The sequence below is a fragment of the Falco naumanni genome, chromosome 15, assembly GCF_017639655.2.
Source record: "Falco naumanni isolate bFalNau1 chromosome 15, bFalNau1.pat, whole genome shotgun sequence".
NCBI classification, from domain to species: Eukaryota; Metazoa; Chordata; class Aves; order Falconiformes; family Falconidae; genus Falco; species Falco naumanni.
Window position 1 is genome coordinate 7,173,141 of NC_054068.1, and position 22,995 is coordinate 7,196,135.

General features: G+C 36.8%; 1 protein-coding gene across 1 annotated transcript in view; it reads right to left on the minus strand.

Annotated features, from left to right (window-relative positions):
- Window positions 1-22,995, minus strand: part of WWOX (WW domain containing oxidoreductase) — a 531,430-nt gene that overhangs the window by 416,612 nt on the left and 91,823 nt on the right. The window lies entirely within an intron of this gene.

The following is a 22,995-nucleotide window of genomic DNA, read 5'->3' on the forward strand; positions in this document are numbered from 1 at the left end:
CAGCTCTGAACCAGCTTTCACTTGACTGCAGCTGTGTGCGTGTCTGCACCACAACATCCAACAGCTGTCGTTGGTTCTTCCACAAATGCTACACTTCCAGGCATCTATGATCCTCTGCAAAATACCAACTGTCAAGACCCATAGGCCATGTAAATCCCCTAAGGAATTATGAACATGTGTATTTGTGTTCACCCTCACTTTTAGACCCACTGACAACACAAACTGGTACATAAAAGAAAGCTGGCAAAAGCCTGTACTCTCCCCAGTCCTAAACATGTCAGCTTTCAGTCCACTCTACTTAGCTTATTCGGCAAAAAAAGAAATTAGAGGGACACTTCATGTAATTCCAACATGCTACCTACACCTATATACAACGGTCATAGTTCAGGCTGGACATTAGCACTGCTAAAATAAGAGTAAGAAAAACAAAAAGATGGAGCGGATACAGTGGTACTACACAATCAAAGGCATCAGTTGAGCGGAGAGGCAATGGGAGCTTTGTTAGCACCATGGTCCAACGTGGATCTACTGTGATCACAAGGTTATACAACGAGCATTTCTGGAGCAACAGAAAGGAAGCAGCAGGCGTGTCAGCACAGAAGGAAGCCAAGAAGAGTGCTCCCTTTGTCTTCCAAGTTCAAGCAATTCATCAGATCCCCAAGTTTCATTACGTCTGGTACTTCTCGCCCTACATCTGTTTTCTATTTTGCTAGTACCCATTCTGCCCATTATAATTACCTTGCAGGTTGGGTTTAAACAGAATTTCACTCAAATGCCTTTTGTCCCACTCCAGACAGACTTATCAGGACAGCAAAATAAATACAACTAAAATTTCAACAGGTTCAGTTCCCATGGGACGTATCAATTAATAAGAGTCTGAAAATGCTAAACCAAACTTTATTATGAAGAGATTTTTTACGCTCACAAGATGCACATCATTCTGGAATTCATTTTGCCCCACTCTGCAAATATTTTCTTACGTTTGATAGTCAGAGACTTGAGAAAGATGATGCTTCCCTGCATTATACAATAGAGCTCCGTAACAACGTCTCTTCAACTTTGCAGTCCAGTTGTTTACTTAATAGAGAAGCAGTGTGCATGGTTGGGTTTATTTTGCTTCTGCTTTCCTAGTTGAAACATTCTCCTGTCTCTCCCAAGTGTAAAAGGACAAGAATGCTACAAATACAGGGACATAAGGGGGAGTCAGAAAAATAACAATCAGGTAGCTCAACGGACTATACCACAAGCTGATAGCTGCTGTCCTCTTGGGGACACAGATTTAAGTCCACATGGCATTAGGCAGGTAATGCTTTTCCTCCTGGTGTTATAAGTTAAGCTCTGCTACCAATTCCAAGACCACATGAGAAGTGTCTGTGAATTTCAACTCCAAAAGAGAAAAAAAAAAAAAAAATAGTACGCCTCCAAAATACTTTCAGAAACAGAAAATAAAAACTAAGATTGGCCTGGATTTGTGGATTCATACACTGAGAATGTAAAAATCTGAAATTTAAAAATCATAAATAAATTTCTGATTTATTTCTGGAAGTGATAAATAGTTGACTTTAGATAGCATATAATTGTATTTCTTCTCTACCAGTTCCACCAACGAAATGAGATCACCTTTCTATTGACACTCCATTTTCTTCAGCCAGCATGATAATTTACTTCAAATAATTTAACACTACTTCACCTTTTTTTTTTTCTTTTAGCTTTTTCTGCAACTTTATGTGTTTCAAAGACAAAGAAACATTTGCTAGGAAACTCGGGGAAATATATTTAAAATGACCTGAAAAAAGGAAAAATAGGGAAGGAAGAAAAGGACAGGTTTAGCAATTTTTTCCATTGAATAGGTCAGCAAAGGCAAATAGCAAAATACAATATTTTTTCTTCAATTTTTTCCCTACTCTTGATTTTTAAAAATTTTATTGTAACAATCTCTATTTCCTTCATATATACACGGCGTACATACTGAGCACAGACACACCTATTTGCTCTGTTTTCCTCATAGGAGAAAACTGGAGCATGTGACATCAAAAGCACTCAGAGCTTGCCATCTCAGCTTCTGAAGGCATGCAAAAAGCCAAGCGTGAGTATTTTCTCCAAACAGTTACTGAGAAAGGAATCAGTTTACATACCATGAGCTTAGACAAGTTTCCCAGCCTTTCTGTTTCAGATTTTCCCTCGTCAACTGAGATTCAAGCAACTCTCACTCCTCAGAGGTATTCTGTAGACCATCAATTCCTACTATAGTTTGAGAATTTGAAATGCTAAACCTTTAGTATGAAATGATTTTCATTCCAATTTTTCCCACTCTTATTTCTATGTCACAATTTCTTTTTAAAAGCTAGGAATAAGGCAATATACTTGCAAGGTATGTTCTTAATAATGTAAGAATATCTCCAATCAATGACAAGTAGAAGGGCGTTTTTTCCCTTACAGTAAGTAGCTCAGTGTTACCTTTGTTAAAATGATTTCCCCCTTTCCCTATAAACTTAGGTAGCACATATTGTGATATTTATAGAAAAAGAAAACATGTTTTTCCAAATAAAAAATAAAGCTAAAAACATTTTTTGCTAAAAGGCATCATAACTATAATTGCAATCCACAGTCAGAACTGATTGTTAATGGTATGCTGCAAATCCTGATCTAATGCGTCATAATTGTATTATGCCAATGTCTCTCACCATTCCACTTCACATATTTTCAGTACTGAGTAATGCCTCATTTTACGTTGTGAAATCTTACATGGGACTTGTCACTTTCTCAAATACAGAAGACAACCTTAAAACTGACATTGCGAAATCAATACACGAAGGCAGAAGACTGCAGAATTTTTAAAATTAAATCGACAAAAGATATTAATGCTCTCTCTACTACTTTATTTTCAATTACATCATTTAAGGGGAAACTAAATAAAAGAATATATAAAGAATATAGTATAAAATAAAGAGCTCACTTCTAAATCACAGGATCATTACTACATAGCGCTCCTGAGAGCCTGTGCAAAATGCAATGATGCCCTCGTTGCAGATCCCCAGGCCGAAAGTCCCAATTGTGTCCCAAACCACTTTCACCAGTAGGCTCAGACCAGCTTTGCAGACTGGCCAAAAGGAGAACAGACACAAGAAGCGGATATAATTCTACTGTCTACTGAACCCTGTGAAAACATGGTGAGCTAGAACCAGCTGGAATGGTGCTTTTGGGATGGGGCGTATTTGTGTTCCATGAAGCCCCAAAAGCAGCTCAAGGCTAACAATGTCCAGACACCAACATCCTGTCTTCTAGGAAACAGCCAAAGGCAGATCATTCCCTGGTTCCTAACAAGTCCTCTTTTAAACACAACACAGTAACATTTTGAAAAGTGCAATGAAAAAAAAATTATCTTGTATTTTACAATTGTATGCCCAGTTCTAAAAGCACTCTATCAATATTCCCAGGTAAGTTTCAGTACGCTAAATAACACCAGAAAAGAGTCTCTTTAGTTTTGTATGTAAGCTTCTCCCTATTGGAGCAAAAATATTAAAAAAGCTTAAGTGCAATTGGTTATATGTTGCACTCATGCTAGAAAAATGCTTATTGAGCCAGAAACTAACAAGAAAGTGAAAACATCCAGAAAGCGAGCAATTTCACTATATGCAATGTATTCACTTTACAGCTTAAAAACTGTTTAAAAATGAACACTGCATGGTAGAGTAGTTTGGCAGTAAACATGATTGTGCATTTGTGTCTTGGTATTGAAGAAGGAGCCTTTTTTCATAGTGAATTTTTCATTCAAATGTAAGTGATGATTTACGTTAAATATAGGTAAAGCATAGCTGCATTTTCCTGAAGGATTGCAAGGAAGTGAAGAGCAGTACAATAAGTTGAAGCATAAAAGCTTTCTCTGTCATAATATTTATTATAATGGCATATAAAATAGCTGAAATAAATAATAGATGACTAAAAGTAAATTCATATGATAAAGAATCTTTCAGCAGACACCATTACTTCTGACTGCTCCAGTTTCATACAGAGTTGAAGAGTCTTAATAAATATGCTGTAGCCCCTGCATCTTACGTAAGTACAAGTAATTTTGTAAGGGCCTACTTAAAATGTAACATAGTGGACACTAGATAATTTACTGTATAATTTTACTCTCAAAAATATCATGCATATATCTTCGCTATTTAAAAAGCCTTAACTCAAACCTGAATACATAGCACAACAAAAATATCTGACTTTGAGGAACTAAAATATTATAAATCGGTAAAAAGTAGTTTAATTCGATAAAAAAAAAATCTTGATGACACCGTCTTGGAATGCAAATAGCTCTTACATGCAGTGAGAGAAACAGAAAATCTTCAGGGGAAAAAAAGAATTTGACATCAAAGCTGAGGAAAAGTCTATGGAATTATCTTTAAAAAGGTAAAGTAAACAAATAACCAAACCTCAGCATATGACAAGCCATGCCCAAATAAACTCATATTTCCATGTTGAGGACAAAGTAGAGGTTGTTTTAGAAGCATGTCTGACAATTTGACACATAGCTTATGACAGGCAATAGCCAGTGCCATGCACTATTTATGGAGGTACATAATAGGGAAAAAGGCTTTCACTCAGGATTAGGACTGTAAGTATTATTGTCCCTAATGTAGTCAACATTTGGTACTTCATGCAAAACTGTATTTATGTAACGCCAGCTTCATCTCGATGTGTGCTCTGAATGCTGTGCAGCTACTTCTCGTGGAACTGATTGGGACAGATGAATCATACCGCTTTAAGAGCAATCCAACATAGATGCCAGATGCTTTAATAATATCTTCTTCCACTACATTTCATATACCTTCATAAAGTTCATTAGAAGACATCATGGTAGAACAATTTTACACTTATTTTCCTAGTTTTTCTCCTCCCCACCCCGCAATATCCGCAATTTCTAAAAAGTACTTTCAGATTTTCACTAACTTTTGCAAGAGAACATGATACATGTCACAAGCCAATTTTCTAAATATTAATTATTTTATTAACCCTTTTATGTGATGTACAAGCAAATAGCTGGGACTAACCCTGATTCTTCATGAAAAAATCAGGGATGAAAAGGAGTTTCTTTCTTCCACTAGAAAGAAAATGTATGCAGTAATGCTTGATTTCACTATTTCCCAACGTATTTGTTTTACCTGTATTTTGGTTGCAATTTACCGGTATAAATTTTTTCACTATTCATCTTGCTCAGTCCTGTCAAATGTATTTTCATGCTGTGTGTGAGCTCTCCCAAAACCCGATTTTGTAAGCCTGGTTCTTCCTGTTCAAGAAACCAGATCCTTATGTTCTTCACAAAAATGGAATTTCTGCAGGGGTTGACTTCATCCAGGTCAAGTGACTAGCACATATCTAAAGACCTAATGGGTCGGTATGAGGGTGCAAATTGCTGGAATTACTGATCATCCTTGGACGTATATTTTATCATGAATAATGAAGAAGAATTATTAATATTTTCTTTGTCTCTATCCCTTCTCTAGAACATTTATGGATGTCTGGCAGAGAACAGCGTTTATCTCTCTGGCATCATCTACAACTTAGAGTGGCAAGAGGCCTCTTCAGAAAAACCTGAAGCCCTCAAGCTGTAGTAGGACTGTACCACAAATGAATGTCTTAAAAGTTACACTGGCAGTTCCCCATGCTTGATTGCCTAGAAAGAACACCTGAGCTGGGGACTTAACTGCTGAGCTCAGCTGGGTCATAAAAGCAACAGAGAAGTCTGTATCCTCCCTTAGCTAGAGATTAAATATAAAGGCAGCAAAAGAGCCATTGAAATTCTGAAGACAAGAGACATGGAAGAGTGATAAAGACAGACCTGATATAAAGGAGTTCAGTTTCTGGGAGTTCAGTTTCTGAAGATACCACACACCAGCCCAGCATTTGGTCCTCACATTTAAACAAATCACTATTCAAAGCCGTATTTTTCCTTCTTCCAAGCACTTAATTTACCTACAATTTGAACTCTATGTCACAAATACAGCAACATGACTAAAGTCTCTAGGTATAGTTTGTATATTTAACTTGGACATGAAAGGACTTTCTCAATCATGGGCAAGTGATTTTAAACTACCCAGTAATTTTAAAATTATCTCTTTCTATTAGTAAATGTCTACACATAAAAAGGAATGCAAAATACACTTATTCATTTCTTTGTGGTTTCTTCATTTTTCAGATGGTAGTAACTTTTTTTATAAATCCTCTGCAGTAAATACCGGTACAATACACAATAATAATATTATTTCATAATCTTTACACTAGTCAGCTCTTAGATCAGTATTTCTGCAAATTCGGCCTTTTATACCTTCTGAAGATAATTATAAATGAAAAAATGAAAAACAGCTGCATTTCTTTCTGAAATTAATATCTTCAGAGAAGTAAACTTCTCTGAAGTAAAACAACCCTAAATCATGCTTAAGAAGAGTAAGAGAAGTCAGTTTCCTAATGACATTTTAAAATTTACTTCATTCCTTAACCAGAGAGAACAAAAACACAAATAAAGCCTACTAAACTATAATTTCAGAATACTTCAATTTGTAGGCTCCAAATGCCTCTGATTTTTCCTGGATGCACACAGTTCTATTGCAGGCAGTACACATCTGCTTCAATAGCAAGAAATTACATGCATTTTAAAAAAATAATAAAAATCTACCATAGGTTTTGGCAATTGAATTTTTTTTAGCTCTTAATGTACATGAACTGTTGGCATTTACTTGGGAGCCCACTTTTAGCTGGATTTTTTTTTTTTCTTTCCCTGGATATAGATCACTTCTTTCTGTCTCCAAACACCCATTCCTGTAAAGCTCATTTGAATTTATCTTGGGGAATCTCAAATAATCTTGGCAATATATTACATGTATATGGTTTACTATTCTAATAAACATATCTTCTTGTTTACAGAATAATCGAGGGAGCCTGGGAACATGTAACAATCTCAGCTGTGGAGAGCCTCCTATTCAAATGCTTTCAATTCTTTTCATTCTGGAAAATTTGAAGTGATAGCAGAATTCATTTTCAAAAACAGCAACAAAGCAAACAGCATTGGGATAATTTAGAAGCTCCAGACTTTGTTTCCTTTTTAAAACTTTCTCAATGGGAAGTTTTTAAGATTAAATAAACCCAGTTTATATGCTGTTGAGAAATACACAATACAGAAGGCAAACAGGGTAATGGATTTGTTGGAAATGGCAGAGGCTGGAGGAAAACAGTTTTTCTAATCAGACTAAACTAGGAACATCCCTATTGCAATACAATATTATTGTTGTTAATTATCTGTAAAATTAAAACCTTGTTATCATATATATACAGCTATACATACACTGATGTATAAATCTTACAGCTGGATTTCACATACAGTTTTCATACAGAGAAGAAAAGTTAGTATCCCAACTACAGATGACAAACAAGACGAGAAAAGCATGATGGTCAAAAGGGCAACAATGTTTAAGTAAATACAAAACGAACCCTTTTTCCCTGTTCTCTCATGATCCATAATCATAAGCTATGTTGTTGCCTGAAAGTGCAGACATGCACTGTGCAGTGCATTAATCCTTCAAACACTAACAGATGCTGGCAGGGATTTAGGCTGGAATGTATTTACAAAGTGACAAATTATGTTCCGTATTATACAGAGAGAGAAAGAGCACCCACAAATAGGCTGATAAATGTCAGCTGCAGTCACGACAAACGGTTTATTTTTATTATACTGTAACCACAAATGTTTTTTTGCAGGGAGGCCCAAAGATTTATTTGTTGCAGGAAAAAACAAGATTATATATGACACAAAGTAATAACTGTGAGATCACTGATGTTCTGGGCAGCTTGCCCTCCTGGAAGCTATGTTCAGATTGAAAAATGTTGCTTAAAAATGGTATGTTATATGACACAAAATAAATAGTTCATAAATCTGTATTGAAACAACAATAACTAGTAATTAAAGACAGTCTTACGACATGGCTTATACAAGCTAAAAGGAAAGCATAGTATTTCCTTTAGTGGAATGCTGAAAATGAAGTTACAATATTAAAATTCATCTGATTAAATTGTTTTAGATTAAAAATAAAGTGCTATAATGGCTAGATGGAAGCAACGTATATTTTAAATGCGGTCATCGTGCTATATGAACTTAGTGTAGCACAATTAATTGGCAGAATAGTGACGTCTGCAGGTTTAAAAATGCATTGCAGCTATTTTGAAGTACGTCAAAGCATACCAAGAGATTTAAGGTACAGTTCTTTCCCCCCTACTCTTAATACTTAGGAAAATGCAAATACCAATATTGTTAGAAGTCATCAGTTCTTTAAATCACGAGCAGATCAGGATCCTTCAACATAAGTAGAAATAAATATGAGAGAAACAAAGAAATGAAAGAACTGAATAATTAGCTATTTAAGGCATTTTAATTGGCAGCTCCCAGTTACAATCTCCTAGCTTTAAACAACATAATATAGATCTCTTACAGAACAATAGCCACAAAAAATAAACACATATACAAATTATTTTGTTTCCACAACATTTCACATTCCCCAACTAAGCGATACATTGAAAAATGGTCACATTGTTACTTATGTAATTTCAGAAAGTGAAATAAAAGGACTGAATCACATTAGTAAAGATTCCTTGTACAAGTAAGTGTTGGTAGGATCAGGTTCTTACTATACCTCAATATACACAATATAGACTTGAGGAAAAATACTAAGTCTTCGCACACGCACAAGAAAATATCAGGCATATCTGAACAGTACTAGAACATGGAAACCTGCCATTATGTCACATGATTTGTCACCACAAACTGAGGAAGTTTTTCTGTACTTACTATCTAAAGAAATAATGATCGTGTGACAAAGAAAATATCAACAAAATAAACACAAAGGCTAGAATTACACTTCTGTGAAAATGTGGCCCATTCTCAGGAATCATTTTGTTCTACTTGTAACCAGCCATATAGACACAAGACCAAACACATCATTAAAAACATACTGTAACTCCAGGGTTGTCTAACAATCCGAGATCAAAGCCTCGACCGTGTAGTTTACAGATGCATAAAGCTGATGGCATTCAGACACCGACAGGAGGGGTCATAAGGCCACATCCCACTGTTCTAATAATTAAGAAAGTTTAAAGCGGCTTTACTGTAAATGTGAATGAAGTCTAAAATCAAGCACTTATTTTTAGGCACCATCAACATGAAAAGCTCTGAAATTTTCATTTAGTAAATATACATGAATCTTCTGATTAAATTCTGAACTCTAACAAAAGCACTCCAGAAAATAATTGTCTCATGCAGCAATATAGTGGGAGAGTTAACAGTCACCTATCGTTACGCTTCCTAGAATACTTACTTCCTAAATACAACTTGCCAATGAAGCATATAGTGACAAGGATGGCGAATATACCTTAAAAATTATATTCTTACAAGTATTCGTCCATACAAAACAAGGAAATGCTGCCATCACAGCACGTAAAGCAGCAAGAAAAGCATAACAACCTCCTTTTAACTTTAAGTATCTGCCTGAAGAATAGGTGTGCAAGACTGAGATAAATGTTTTACAGGTAAGAGGGAGGGGGAATCAAGGAAATAAAAAAACCAACCACCACTGCCATCCTCCCCCTTCTTAAAAGAAGCAAAGCCAAACACAAAGAGCTGAACACGAAGTGAAGCAGCACGCTAAGTTTGTGAGTAACTCACTCTCTACTGGACAGAAAGACTTTTTACATGCCCTCTGCAGTTCTGCAACCGTAGGTGTTAATGCTGTGTTTTAATGTAGTCATTCAATTATTAGAGCTGCTTTTCATTTAACAGATTTTCTTACATAGCTAAATAACTGGCACATTCTACCTTAAATTTTTGCTTTTTAAGCAAAGCAGCTTAGGCTTTTCCCAAATTTTAAGGTAAATACTGGCTGTACCTACCTGCGCACCTGAAAAATAGCAGCTACTGTATATCTTACCCATATGCCACATGCAAAAATGTAAAACATATTAAAAAAATTTTTCAAAAAGAAAATTTCCAAGCAGATGTTTATAAACAGAAGGTAACGGATAAAAACCCAAACACAATGCTGCATTATGTTACATGATTCACTGATGAACCCATTGGAACTACAGCAAAAAGCCCTTCTGGAAAACTTCCAGAAATTAAAAGGTGCAAACAAGCTGCCTAATACCCTTGCGTAGACTGAATTCTTATGAAGAAAATAAAGTTTATTGTCTGGAAACAGAGAAAGCATGAGGAAAGCACTAAAGCAATGGAGGTGAACAATTAGACAGATGTTCACTTAAGGAAATAAAGAGAACAGAAGAAGCCATCACTGAGGAATTTTACGAGAATACTGACAACTCTGCACCTCATCAAGGGCACTGGTAAAGTTAAAGCCACTGAAGCCATTTCTACTCAACTCCAGTATAACTGCTGACCTTGCAAAAGCCTGCATTTAGCAAATGTGGCTTAGGAAAATAGCATTATGCTTTTCATTTTACTATTTTTTCCCAAACTCCATCTTTATGCTGTACTGTATATTTCAAGAAAATTAACTTTATTTCCTTGTAGAATGTTACGTCTTCTCAGATTATTTTTTTTTCCCTAACTATGCTCAGGTATCAGGAAAACCAATATTTAAAAAGCTTTTATCATTTAAGGAAAATTAAATACTGTCAATTACATATGATCTTCATAATAGTGTATAGGTGAATAGATGGAATGGCTTTTACTTAATATGATTACATGTTTCTCAGGTAGTCAGGAGTTTGCACAAGACAGTACAGCAGTTTGGACATGTTTTAGAACACAACTTTTGGCACTTAACTACTGAAAGAATAATGGATAAAAAGCATACTTTGTTGATACACTGTCTTGTAGAGCAAACAAATGTAGACATACAGGCAGGCAAAAGGAGAAGGAATTAATTAGAGGTAAGATTTTTTTGGCAAAGAGAAAAATCTTACTTTTTCTGTGCTTGTGCAGGCTGAGGTACAAATGTAATTCGTTCCACAAACATATCTCTATTGTTTGAAATACCATTTCAAAACTGTTTGTGGTTTATGAAAATACTTCCCTTGCAGATTTTCAAAAAAAAGAAGTATCCTCCAAATCTCAAGTGCATTACTGATATCTCCTTTTATCTACTCATGTATTTTCAAAAATTACGGTCAAAGTAATCAGAAACTGTAGCTCAGTATCACTAACACAACTTCCATCCCTTCCTTGTATGCAGTGGGCTATTTCTCACAACATTTATCAACCATTTCTGAATTGTACATGTAAACACAGTACACATCACCCTCCTCACTTACTACAGGGTACACAACTATCAGGAGTGAACTCTCCAGTTATCCACTGGCCAAAGAGCTCCCACCAGCATTGAAAACAGGGACATGTCAAACTTGTTCTGTAATAGCATTACCATAAACAAACTGGGTAACAGGTTGTAGAGATAGGGAGCCAGTATGCATGAAAAGCTACGTTATCCTTACCTAAATACTACTTGTACACAAAGAAAAAAGAATCCCATGAAGCAGATTTTTATCCAAGTAGCCTTTAACACCACCAGTCTGCTTTTTTGAGCATCAGCCACCAGTTCCACCTAGAGAAAGGGACAGCTCCCCTATTGCGAATGGTTTTGCAGTGTCTGCAATACCATCAGTAGTTCACCCAGGTCTGCAGGGGACTGTCGCCTGCATATTTCCCACACACTAATGTTTGAAAGTTCTTGGTAACTCGGGAGAAACACATAAGAAAATTTCATCATTCACATTTTAAATAATATAAAAGATGTGGAATGTGATTGATTTCACACTAGAGAGAATTGAAATTACAGTTATGGGATAGGTTTTTTCATGTACTGTAAGGTCAAGTAATAGTAAATAATTAATGAATTATGAAACAAATCTTCTATAAGGCAACACATAAATTCTATTCAATGAGATCTAAAAGTGTAGCTACACCAAAAAGCCATATAATACATCACAAAATGAAGAAAATGCATGATGCTGAGGAATAAAGGGGGGGTTACCATTATACTGGAAAAACTGTTACTCTCACGGAATATAAATAACATCTTTTCATACAAACACATCATTTTCATAAGTTCTACATCTCATAATCTACAAGGAAATAAAGGATTTTTTAAAAAAAAATTTGCTGTTGTTTTTTTTAACAAAATCTGTTTCTTCCTCTCACCAGCAGTTGGAGAGGTCCTCACGCATCAAAGGGTAGAATGATCAGGCAGATCATGGCTTGGCCAAAACCACAGGGCTCCTTCTCTCATCTTACTGCTGGTGTGCTTTTGGCTAAAATCTATGGATTCCTGATCCATATTCCCTCTTTACCAGTAAAAATTTCACATTCTTTGATGCTCAGGCTATCTCTTGGAATTCAGTAGAGTGCACACTACAACATTGTAGTGATCTTGGTTAGACCTCTGTGCGTTGTTAACATAGAATTAACACCATGAATGCCAGTTGAGAAGCCAAAAACAAACCAAAACAAAAAAACACCACCAAAATGTATTTTTTGCCTTGATACCATAAAATCAATGGAAGTTGAAGATTCCCTGATTAGTAGATGGGAAACTTGCTTCTTCATCTGCATAAAATTCTGTTCTGACTACAATAATAATGTTCAGACTTGCAAGTCCCTGAGATAATCCGTCATCTTCTCTATAATAAAAAAAATGTTTTTGCTTATAGATGAAAATACTGTGGATTTCAGATTCAACTATAGCAAAATACTACATACAGAAAAGGATAAAGGGGAGGGGGAAAGTAATCAACTTTCCAGAAATGTATTTCTCACTTACGGTGGCTACTTAAAAGTCATTCAGTCCCTTGAAATTATCCCAGGGGCTAATAAATGGAAAAAAGAATAAAATTGGCAGAGTTTCTGCCAAATTTTTGTATCAAATGAAGATAATTTATCACATCTTATTCACAGTCTCACAATGAAAAGCCTCCAAATAAGTGCAAGTCAGATGTTGGGTCTCCAGCAGCAACTCTCGCCTTATAACGTATTTGTTTTGGGTCACAGTAACTGCAGATAAGGGCATAGCCAGTATGTACAGTCAAAACAGAGAGTAAGTTTTGAGATAATTTACAGACATCATAATTCACATAGCTATAAATCTCAGTCAATAACCTGCAGTAGTATATATAAGCAGCCTGAATCCAGTCCTACCAAAATATATCAAAAGTTCCATTTAGATGTAATTGCAGATCCATGAACACTCCATGGCAACAGCGTGTGTTCTCCTACCAGACTGAAGAATAAAATACAAAAGTAGAAATGAGGGCTTACATTTTTTTTTACTCTTCCAATTGTATAAACTCATTCACCTTGCAACTTTTGAAGATATACACCAATAAAAAAATTTGTCAAGGAAATCAGAACAAACTTCACCTTTTCTTCTAGAATAAATCTGAACTTCTAAAAAGTTAAAGCAGTTTTCAAAGATGCTGTCATTAGTAGTATCTTAATGCAATTATTAAAAAGTTACAAAGTCAAATGCAAAGGCAAATTCATTCTCTAGAAATGAAAAAAGTTTTCAATGAAGCAACCTAGTTTTATACTTTTATAACAGCTATAATTGTTTTATGCAATGTAATGCTAAAAGCAGTCAGGACTATATGCAGTTTTTCATTGAAACCCATGGTTCCTATGCTGTGCTCCACACACTATGCCAAATAGTTTACGGAATCCTATTGTCCTTACGTTATTTTCAGATAACATTTTCATAGCCATGATGTACCTTATAAAAAGTTTTCAGAACTGACCGCAATACACAATGGCTGCGACTTCGGAGTTCTCATCTACATGGAGCTTGAAAAGCCCACAACCACTGCCAATTTCTGATTTTAACTACATGGCTGACGAAGCTGAGAGAAAATAGCCCTTTTCTCCCACCCACGAAACCATTTAGCACAATTTTTACGTCTTTTTTTTCTTTTACTGCATTCTGTCTTCCCCAATCTCGGCAGCAAATGTGACCAGTTAAAGAACACTGAATTGCACAAGGTACAACAGAGACTTGGAGGCATGACTCACTAATTCTCTCAGGCCCGTGTGAAAGGCTATGCCAAGATGATAAGGCAAAGAAGGTTTATATTTGTAAGACTTTGATTAAGTAGGCAATTTTAGGAGGACAGAGACAAGTTAAAGGAAAATCAAAAGGCTTCAGAAGTACTGAATTTTGTTAAAGAAAAAATCAACACCACCCTTACAATCAACTAAATCCATGGATTATTTAATAAGTGAAATTATCCAGCAATGAAAAAGGCCATCAAGGAAGTAGATGAGGCAATGAGCATATGTAATCCAACCATTCAGATGCCTTTTAGCACTTGTAAGCATTTGGTTTCAATTTAGTTGTTCAAATGCCTCATGCTATGGTGCTGGACCTCTCCAAAAAAACATAATCAATATAAACAGATCAGACAAAAATCTGAGCTGCTTCTCAGAACTCCATAAAGAGCTGTGCAATAATTTTCTAAAGGTGTTAAGTTTTAACTTACTTTCTTTGTTCATGAAGAACAGGATAACCGTATGCTTAAAAATAAAGTTCCACCAATTAACTGCCAACACTGTAAAAATATATGGTACCATTACAGATCTGGCTCCTAATTTCACAAGCTCGATCCAGTAACTTAGCAAGCTTAAGCAAGTATCTATTTGCATTTTTTAAGGTAAACAATTTGGCATACCTGACCCCTGTAAACTTTACGGCTTATTAGTGCACTTGATTCCCACTAAAAATTGACAGCAAAGAAAGCACACTGAAAATTCCCTCTTTCCTCTAAAAATAGTTTTTTCCAGTTAACAAGTTAAATTATTTGTTTTAAATCAGTAAATATATAAGATTTAGATATTGTATCATGAGCAGCAGAAGGATGACAGCCAAAGGCCTGATTTGAACCACTCTCAGCAGACCATTTTTCCATTTCAGTTTGCTGATGTTTGTGTCCAAGCCACCTGATGTCATTTTGAAGGTGCCACAAGCTGCAGGCCCCCCTGTGCTGACCAGACCACACAAAACTACTTTAACTTCGGCTCCAAAACTAGAAACGTTAATTCATCATCCTGTCAAAATAATGACATTCGTTCATAAATACCATCCAATCTCCTCCACACCTGGCTGAGTCTTCTGTGCAGCCCAGTGAAACACACTAATCACACACGTTCTCCGCCTGTCCTCTGGACAGTGTACTTCACTGTATTTGAAAAGAGTACTGACATAGAACTAAAAACTGGGCAAATACCCTTAAACTTCGCAGAACAGACAGGCCAGAGAACCCAGGCACGTTAAGTGCCATATTCAGCCCATCAGACGCCAAGCTCACCTCTGAGCACCTTACATTAAGACTCTTCCACAAAGCCTTTTAGCTATCTTGCCCATACAACATTGATCTAAACGTATCAGGGTGCCAAACGTCTCAGTCACAGCGTTTAGCTTGTGCCCATGGCTCTCACCAAAAGTCCAGCATCACCAAACCACGACTGATGCCTGTATGTTCTCACTTGGGCAAGTGAAAAGACAGACAGCAAGAAATAAGATTTCCTTTCCAAATCCCTGTGTGGTAACTAACCTGCTTCAGCTGTACTCATGCTTCTTGCATAAAACAAGAAGCAAAGCCTAGAACATCCCAGATGAACGACATAACCTTCTCTGTTTCCAGTTGAGTGACTACTTTGACATTTTAGGCAAAGGAATAGAGAAGGCTCCTTCAGATACTGGTACATTCTGCTCTGAACCTCCGAAACTGAGGATGCTGAATCACATCCTGTTATGCACAAAAAAAAGAGAAGGAGAGATCTCCCCATTAAGCATTACGATTAAAACCAGAAGGAGGTACAACCACATTACCTCCCTAAACATCCCAATCCAGTAGGCAACATCGACGAGCATTCACCAAGTAAGGCTCAGACAAATAAAACACACCTAACCTGCAGCCCAGCAATATTCAGAAATATTAGGACTAATTAAATTCTACAGATGGGCAAAATCAAGCATGTAAGTTACCATGGAAATTTCTTTGCAAAAGTTCACATGCTTCAGAATTATAGGTTCTTCCAGAGGTTAGGGAAAGATTTTGAGGATCCACATTCTGAAACGCAGCGCTCAGCGAAGCAGCAGCACAAAACTTGGGTCCCACTATTTTAAACTGCACCAGTCCAAGGCTGCGGCCAGCCTCTCTCCGTAGCATTTCTTCACAAGGTGTGGATTCTGCTGAACTCACAAAGGGCATAAAATCTTCCTGCTCTGTGTGCCGACCTGCCGGGCATTTGGGCTGCAGAAACTGCCACTCCTGGACGGACAGCCAGCCTGACTTACGCAGTCCAGGTTTCAGGTGATACTCAAATTCTCTTTCTTCCTTTCTGTCAAATGTTATTTGCTTACTAACATTGAAAAGACCTGTGCTTACCTGTTACCACCTCTGCTGTGTCCTGGTAATACTGGGCAGTGGCAATCAGGCAGTGAAAAAGGCTTTGTTCTGAAATGACTCACCTGCAGCCAAGCCATTCATTAAGCATTAATTCTGAATGGGTTCCTGAATTTTAGAGCTTTAAAACCAGACTTACAAAATAATTTCTCCAGGTTATATGGCGGATCAGAGACTGAGTCTAACCAGAGTCATGCAGGTCTCACAATAGATGTTAAAGTCGTCATGGCATCAGCTTTCATGAATGTCCCTCTTAATAAGGTACAAAAAAAAAAGAAAATTTAGAACTGACCTTTAAAAAATATTCTTGTTACGCTTTCTGACCATCGTGGTGATAAGGAGAAAATGTTTTTCTGAATGAATATACTGTACCTTTAATGGTTCATTTGTAGTTCAGAATAAAATCTGAACTATTTGTTGTTCATTGTTGTTATATTCTGTTCCAAGGTTCATAATTTGAAAATTGACTTTGGGGACTTTTTGCTTGGTCTATTAAAATGATTCATGTTGCATTCAACATAAATTGTGCATACACAGAGGAGGTTTAGCACACGTATTCACAGTATAATAACTAAAGTGAATTTTGTACAAGCTGCAGTTTGTGGCAAGGATGCAGTATCATTTGTCTTAATTTTTCTTCAGCATTACATTAGGCTAGTGCATTTACATTTTCAGGTATGGCTAAACACTTTAAAACTTTCTTTTTACAGCATGAGTAAAGAGAGAATCAAATCTACATGTTTATATGATGTAACAAAGTAATGCCTTTTTACTGTCTAAAGTACACATGGATTTACTTTCCATTTACCTTCCTGCACAAAGGCAAATGCAAAGTGCATGAAATATTCACCACCCATGAATCACACAGTGTTCCTATTAAAAAGACGATAATGTTCTGTTTTACCTTTCAAACCACGATATGGTAACAGTCACTGTGTCTAAGTGGTTTTGTCACTCAAAACTACCAAAGTAATATACAGTAAGGTATAAGAGGGTTTAGTGTTTTATAAAACTTTAGGACAATTTGGTGTTGACTAACTAAATAAGAGCAGAGATATGATTTCAGATGCTAGGTTCAGAAATATCGATTTTGCAAAATCTGAGTAAGTGGATTTGCCAGGACAGTGTGAATCACACAAAGTATGTGGAGGGGGGAAGAGAAACGAAGATTTTAATCTAATTGTCACTCTCTATTCATTGAGTCTCAGAATGAGTTCATCTGTTGTATGCATTTATTTAAAAACAAGTTTAATATTTCTAACATGGAATTTTTTGAGAAGATATTTCAACTTCCAGCTGTAACGAATGTGATTTTTCACTATGGTTATATTGTGGTCTTCACTTCTGCATTGCAATTTTCTGCTCAGACAGATTATTAGTATACAACTGCCAATGCTTGAGGCTAAAAAGCACTCAGAAATTCACATCTGCAGACAAAATGTGTGGGCAGACAGTACGGACAAATGGGTTTTGTGCACCAAAATTCCTGCATTTTATAAGAACAGAACGACTGGCATATTCAGGAGCTGATCAATCTGTCAAAGTTAATGTTAGTTGGATATCAACAGCAACAAAAAAAAGAAAACCTCATAATCAAACAACTTTACATGGAGTCCAATAACTGGGAAAGGATTTTGTACAAAAGCAGATAAGGAGCCATTATGCACTTCATATTGCATTATGAAGGAGCCAACACGTTATTTTGTCTTCAGGATACAAAGAATATAAACTTGTCCTTTTTTCTTTGTTTTTGATGGTTCAGGCTGACCAGAATGATTTCTGAGATGTAATATAGACCTCTCTAAACTTTAATACAATCTGAGAAGCACTTAAAATTGCCATACACTTACATCAAGCCTATTCTGACCGTCAGAAGGACCCAGGTGTCCCCCACCTCCATCAGGACGATAAACCTTCATGCCTGAGCAGCAAAAGCTTCTTGCCGTTCCATATGGGTCCAACAAAGACACTAACATAAAAGTTCACCCCAAATGTGTTTTCAACCTTAAATTTAGTTGCTCTGCTAGGATCTGTCACCTAAATATTTTATTCCCTAAGGGGACATGAGTTAATAAGGCTGCTTCCACCACCCTGGCACTAAACCAGCCCAACAGCGACCACAGAAGAGCTGGTAACTCCCGCACAGACCACAGTACAGTAAGAGCCAAATTTTCGGCAGCTGACTGCTACTTTTTCTTTTTTCTAAGTAAACAAACCACCCGCCCTACCAAATTTTTCTAATTCTTTTATCAGTATCACATCAAAGAACAGAAACAAGTATCAGAAGGCTGCACAACTAATTAAACGTGCCCTTTTTTTAGGCTCTGCTAACCCAGCTGGAGGATAGGCAGCTCCTATTGCAAGCCGGGTAAGAACCACTTCAGTATTAAGAGTTTGCTTTTTCCCTTGCCCGTACCCATGTTTCACCTCTTTGTTTACATTCCTGTCAGTACACCACAGGCACAACCCTAGAACGAAAGTCACATTTTCCTGAACTGTCCCTGCCGCCCCAGCGCTCAGGCTGTGGGCACGCGCCCAGCGATGCGGGCGCCGCAGCAAACCCCACCGTAGCGCCTACATGCGACGAGCGGGCTGAGCACCCCAGGGGTAGCAAACGCGGGGGCCATGCAACGAAAAGCAGGTCTTGGGCAAGGCTGATAAATGTCACCCAAATCCAGCCAAGGGTAAATTTGCAAAAGCCACGGCAGGGCAAACTCACGTTTTGGAGCTTACAACTTTTTAGGACTGGAGCTATTTCATTGGCAAGAAGCCAATATGTTTATGTGTCCAAGCCTTGAGAAAAGGCAGTCTTACACCAGAATAAAAGTGAAAGAGTTCACATGCTATCAGACAGTTTATAGCTGCTTGGTATGTCCTCCCTTCATAGGCAGGGCTTAAGAGAGATAATCCTAACAGATCACGTTCCACACTGCATTCCAAGACCATTTATCTGCAGAGACCATCTCAGGCCAAAAGTAAAAAAAATAATAAAAAAATAAAACCCTCTAGCTTCACAACATTTGTTCCACTGCCATCATGCAGAATTTTCTCATAAACTTGTTTAAAAATTGCTATTTTAAATATAAGCAACAAGACTGATATTCTGAAAGACAAGTGGAAGAACAATTGGGGTAACAACATATTTTTATAAAGACAAAAAATGAGAAGCACAAGAAAATATATATTCTTGAATTAAATATGGCACAGAAAACAGAAGTCAGAACACATCTTTCCCTAGTTTTTTTACACAATAATACTCAAATTGTAGGACATGTAATTTATTTGTTACTAGCTCTGCTTTGATAAGGAGCATCAGTTTCCTATCACATTTTGAAACTACATAAACACTTACTAGTATCTTGCAAATATAAAAGTACCTTTATTGACTATATTAATTAAAATTCAGGAAATTCAGGTTACCAGTGCAGTGCAGAAAATGAAGAACAGAAATCCATATAGAAGCACTTAATTCCAAAATGCATTCAGAATCACAGAAATGCAGGTACTGTACGTGTTAAACCATATGGGAGGGAAAGAAAAAACTACACAAAAAGATTAAAATACAGATTTATTTTTTTTGGGGGTGGAAACAAATTATCTTATTTACTACATGAATGGTTTCCTCAATTTGACGCCAATCTTTGGAGGCAACTTCAGCCTGTCTGAATTAAACAGTCTACAGAAGAAAAGACTAGATTACTTATATTATAGAATACTGTTAAAAAATAAAATTGAAAGATTACTTTACCATACATTGAAAATAAGAACATGCACATCACTCCAGCTTACAAAAATCTAATTTTACTTTTTCTGTTCTGTGAGAAGTTTGGTAAGTAGGAGACATGTTTATACACACACATATATATGTAAATATGTATAAATTCCCCCCAAATGTACAGCACCTACAAAAAGAAGAAATTCACAAAATTGTCATGTGCCTGTGTACTGTGATTATAAATGTTGCAATCAGAAGATCCTTCAGTACTTAACCTTTTTATCTGCAATAACTGCACTGTATATCTTCAGTAAGATAAACTTCACATTTCATTCTATACCTCATAAACAAATTTTGGCTTACGCCTTCTAGAGAAGTCACATTTCTTTTTAATACATACAAGCACATTGGAAAACAATCAGAATTGTAACAAATTGAAAATAATTCCCTGAAAACCAAATGAAACTATCTCAGGTGAACATTTCCTAACATCTGATTTTCAGAGATGTAGGCAAAACAAATGAATGGTCTTAACTAAAGTCAAAATTATATTGTCCATTCACATCGTTTTACAGTTCACCAATACACCATTTTTACAAAGTTAAGGCCTAATTACACAAATACCCACAACAGACAGCAACAGCTCTTCATAGATATGTCTACCACGTATCTTATCATTTACTTTAGCCCACATGACCTCCCGCACCGAATGCTTACACAAGCAGCTCTTGCGTACCAAAAAAAATTTGACAGAATAGGAAGAACTATCTGCATTTCACAGAAACTCACAGTCTGCTTCACCACTTGGTGTAAACTCCGTTTCAAAAGGCTTAGCAACCCCAGACAAGTTCTGGAAGAGAAATGTTTGCGCTGTGACAGAAAGCAGGAGGAAAAACTCCACGTGAAAGCCCCCAAGGCCTGGCCAAGGGCGCCCGCCTGAGAAACCCTCTGCTCTTCCCAGCCCCTGTCCTGTCTGGCACGTTCTCCCAGGTGATTTCATCAATCACGGACTGAAATTTATTCCATGATTTGCCTGAGAATCTTCTTGTATTGGCTTCCTATTTTGATAGCGGGAACTACTGAACTACTGAAACTGTAACTCGCTTCAAGAAAGAAGAAAACTCCACCAAAAAGGAGCAAGAAAGGGACAAATAGAAAGGATAGTTTTCTTTCGTTTTCTGTATCTGCGTTGTTGGGGGGCGAGGGGGAGCCTTCAAGAATTGTTTTACCCCTTATTAACTACAAGCCCTTGACAACTGCTCACATACAATGAGATGTACCATCCACAGACAGGAGGACCTAGTGCTTATACATTCTTCTTACAAACATTAACCTAGCGTAATATAATACTCTTTAGTCAGGCCTGTGATTTCTGTTTAACAGATGGGAAAACGAAGGCACAGAGAGGCCACATCCCCAGATGAAGTCCCATAATGTTTCCATGGCAAAGCTGGAAACACAACCACAATGAATGCCCATTCCTCGTGCTAAGCAGGCATCCACGCTCTCTCTTAAAAAGGCATCCATCCAAATGCCTGGGATGCAACGGTGTTCAGCAGCCACGGAAAGGTATGTGTCATACCTAATGGGGCATAGAAAATGGGCCACATTCATTGCTGGCGTAACTCAAAGGGCTTGTACCAGCAACGAATTTAGGCCACTATTCCTGGACATGTGCTATATCATACTACCCAAATATTATTTTATTCTACTGATTTGAAAAGCTCATCTATTAACTTGTTGCTCAGAAGCCTGCATAGCCCTGTAGCCAAAAAAAAAAAAAAAAAAAAAAAAAAAAAAAAGGGTTACATCATCAATACAATGAAATTGTTTCATTATCTGTTTGATCCAAAGTATCGCTTTTCATGGGTGAAACATTTTAAGGGGATAATTCTGAATATCCATTAAATGACTCTTGCAAAGACTGCATGAAAAAGTAGGAAAACTCACAATGTTACCCACACCAAAGCCAAAAATAAAAGTTGTATGCGTATCTTGAGAATAAAATGAGAAAACGCAGACATAGCAACTGCTGCTGTCACGTGTGCTAGCAAGAGAATGTCATCTTAAATTAACATCTACTGGTCCTCCACTGACATGATAGTTTACATAGAATAACTGAATTTATATCAAAATTGAAACCATAGTAATACATTCAACTATCAGCACTAAAATTGATCAGTGCACAAATAAGTAAACCTGAGGAAAACGTTGAGAGGAATGCTACTGGCATTTCAGTTTTGTAGAAAAACTACTGTGAATATTTAAAAAGAGGTGAATTACCACTGAGAAATAAGCTAACCATGGATGCAACACAACTCACAGCACAGGATACCCATAGACTTAAGCTGCACAGAGCTTGCATGGAGCTACAACCACTCAGGTTTATACTATCATTATGAAATAGCTCATTACTCCTTGAAGCAGAACTTTCTACACAAGTGGTAAGAAAGAGAAAAGACCAGGAAAGAATGTCTGAAGTATGCAGAAAATGCTACATGTGTCCCATACATGAAGATACTGTGGGACTTTCCAAGAAGATATTGTGGGAAAAGCACCTTCACTGCAACTTCATATTCTTGGGTCATTCTTTCCCTCCCTCTCCTTTGACTTAAACATAATACATCTCAAAAAGAAGTAAGCTACATTGCATCCAAGTACTATGTCCAGCCATTTACTCCTTAAAAACAATACTCATGGAAATGTCAAGGATTGTCTCTTCCAAAAAACATTCTTTTTCAGAACTATCAGTGAGTGCTTGTGCTAAAGATCAAATCTGAACCATTCAGAAACCTTCACTTCCAAGTGGATGAACACCCTTGGATACACAAAAG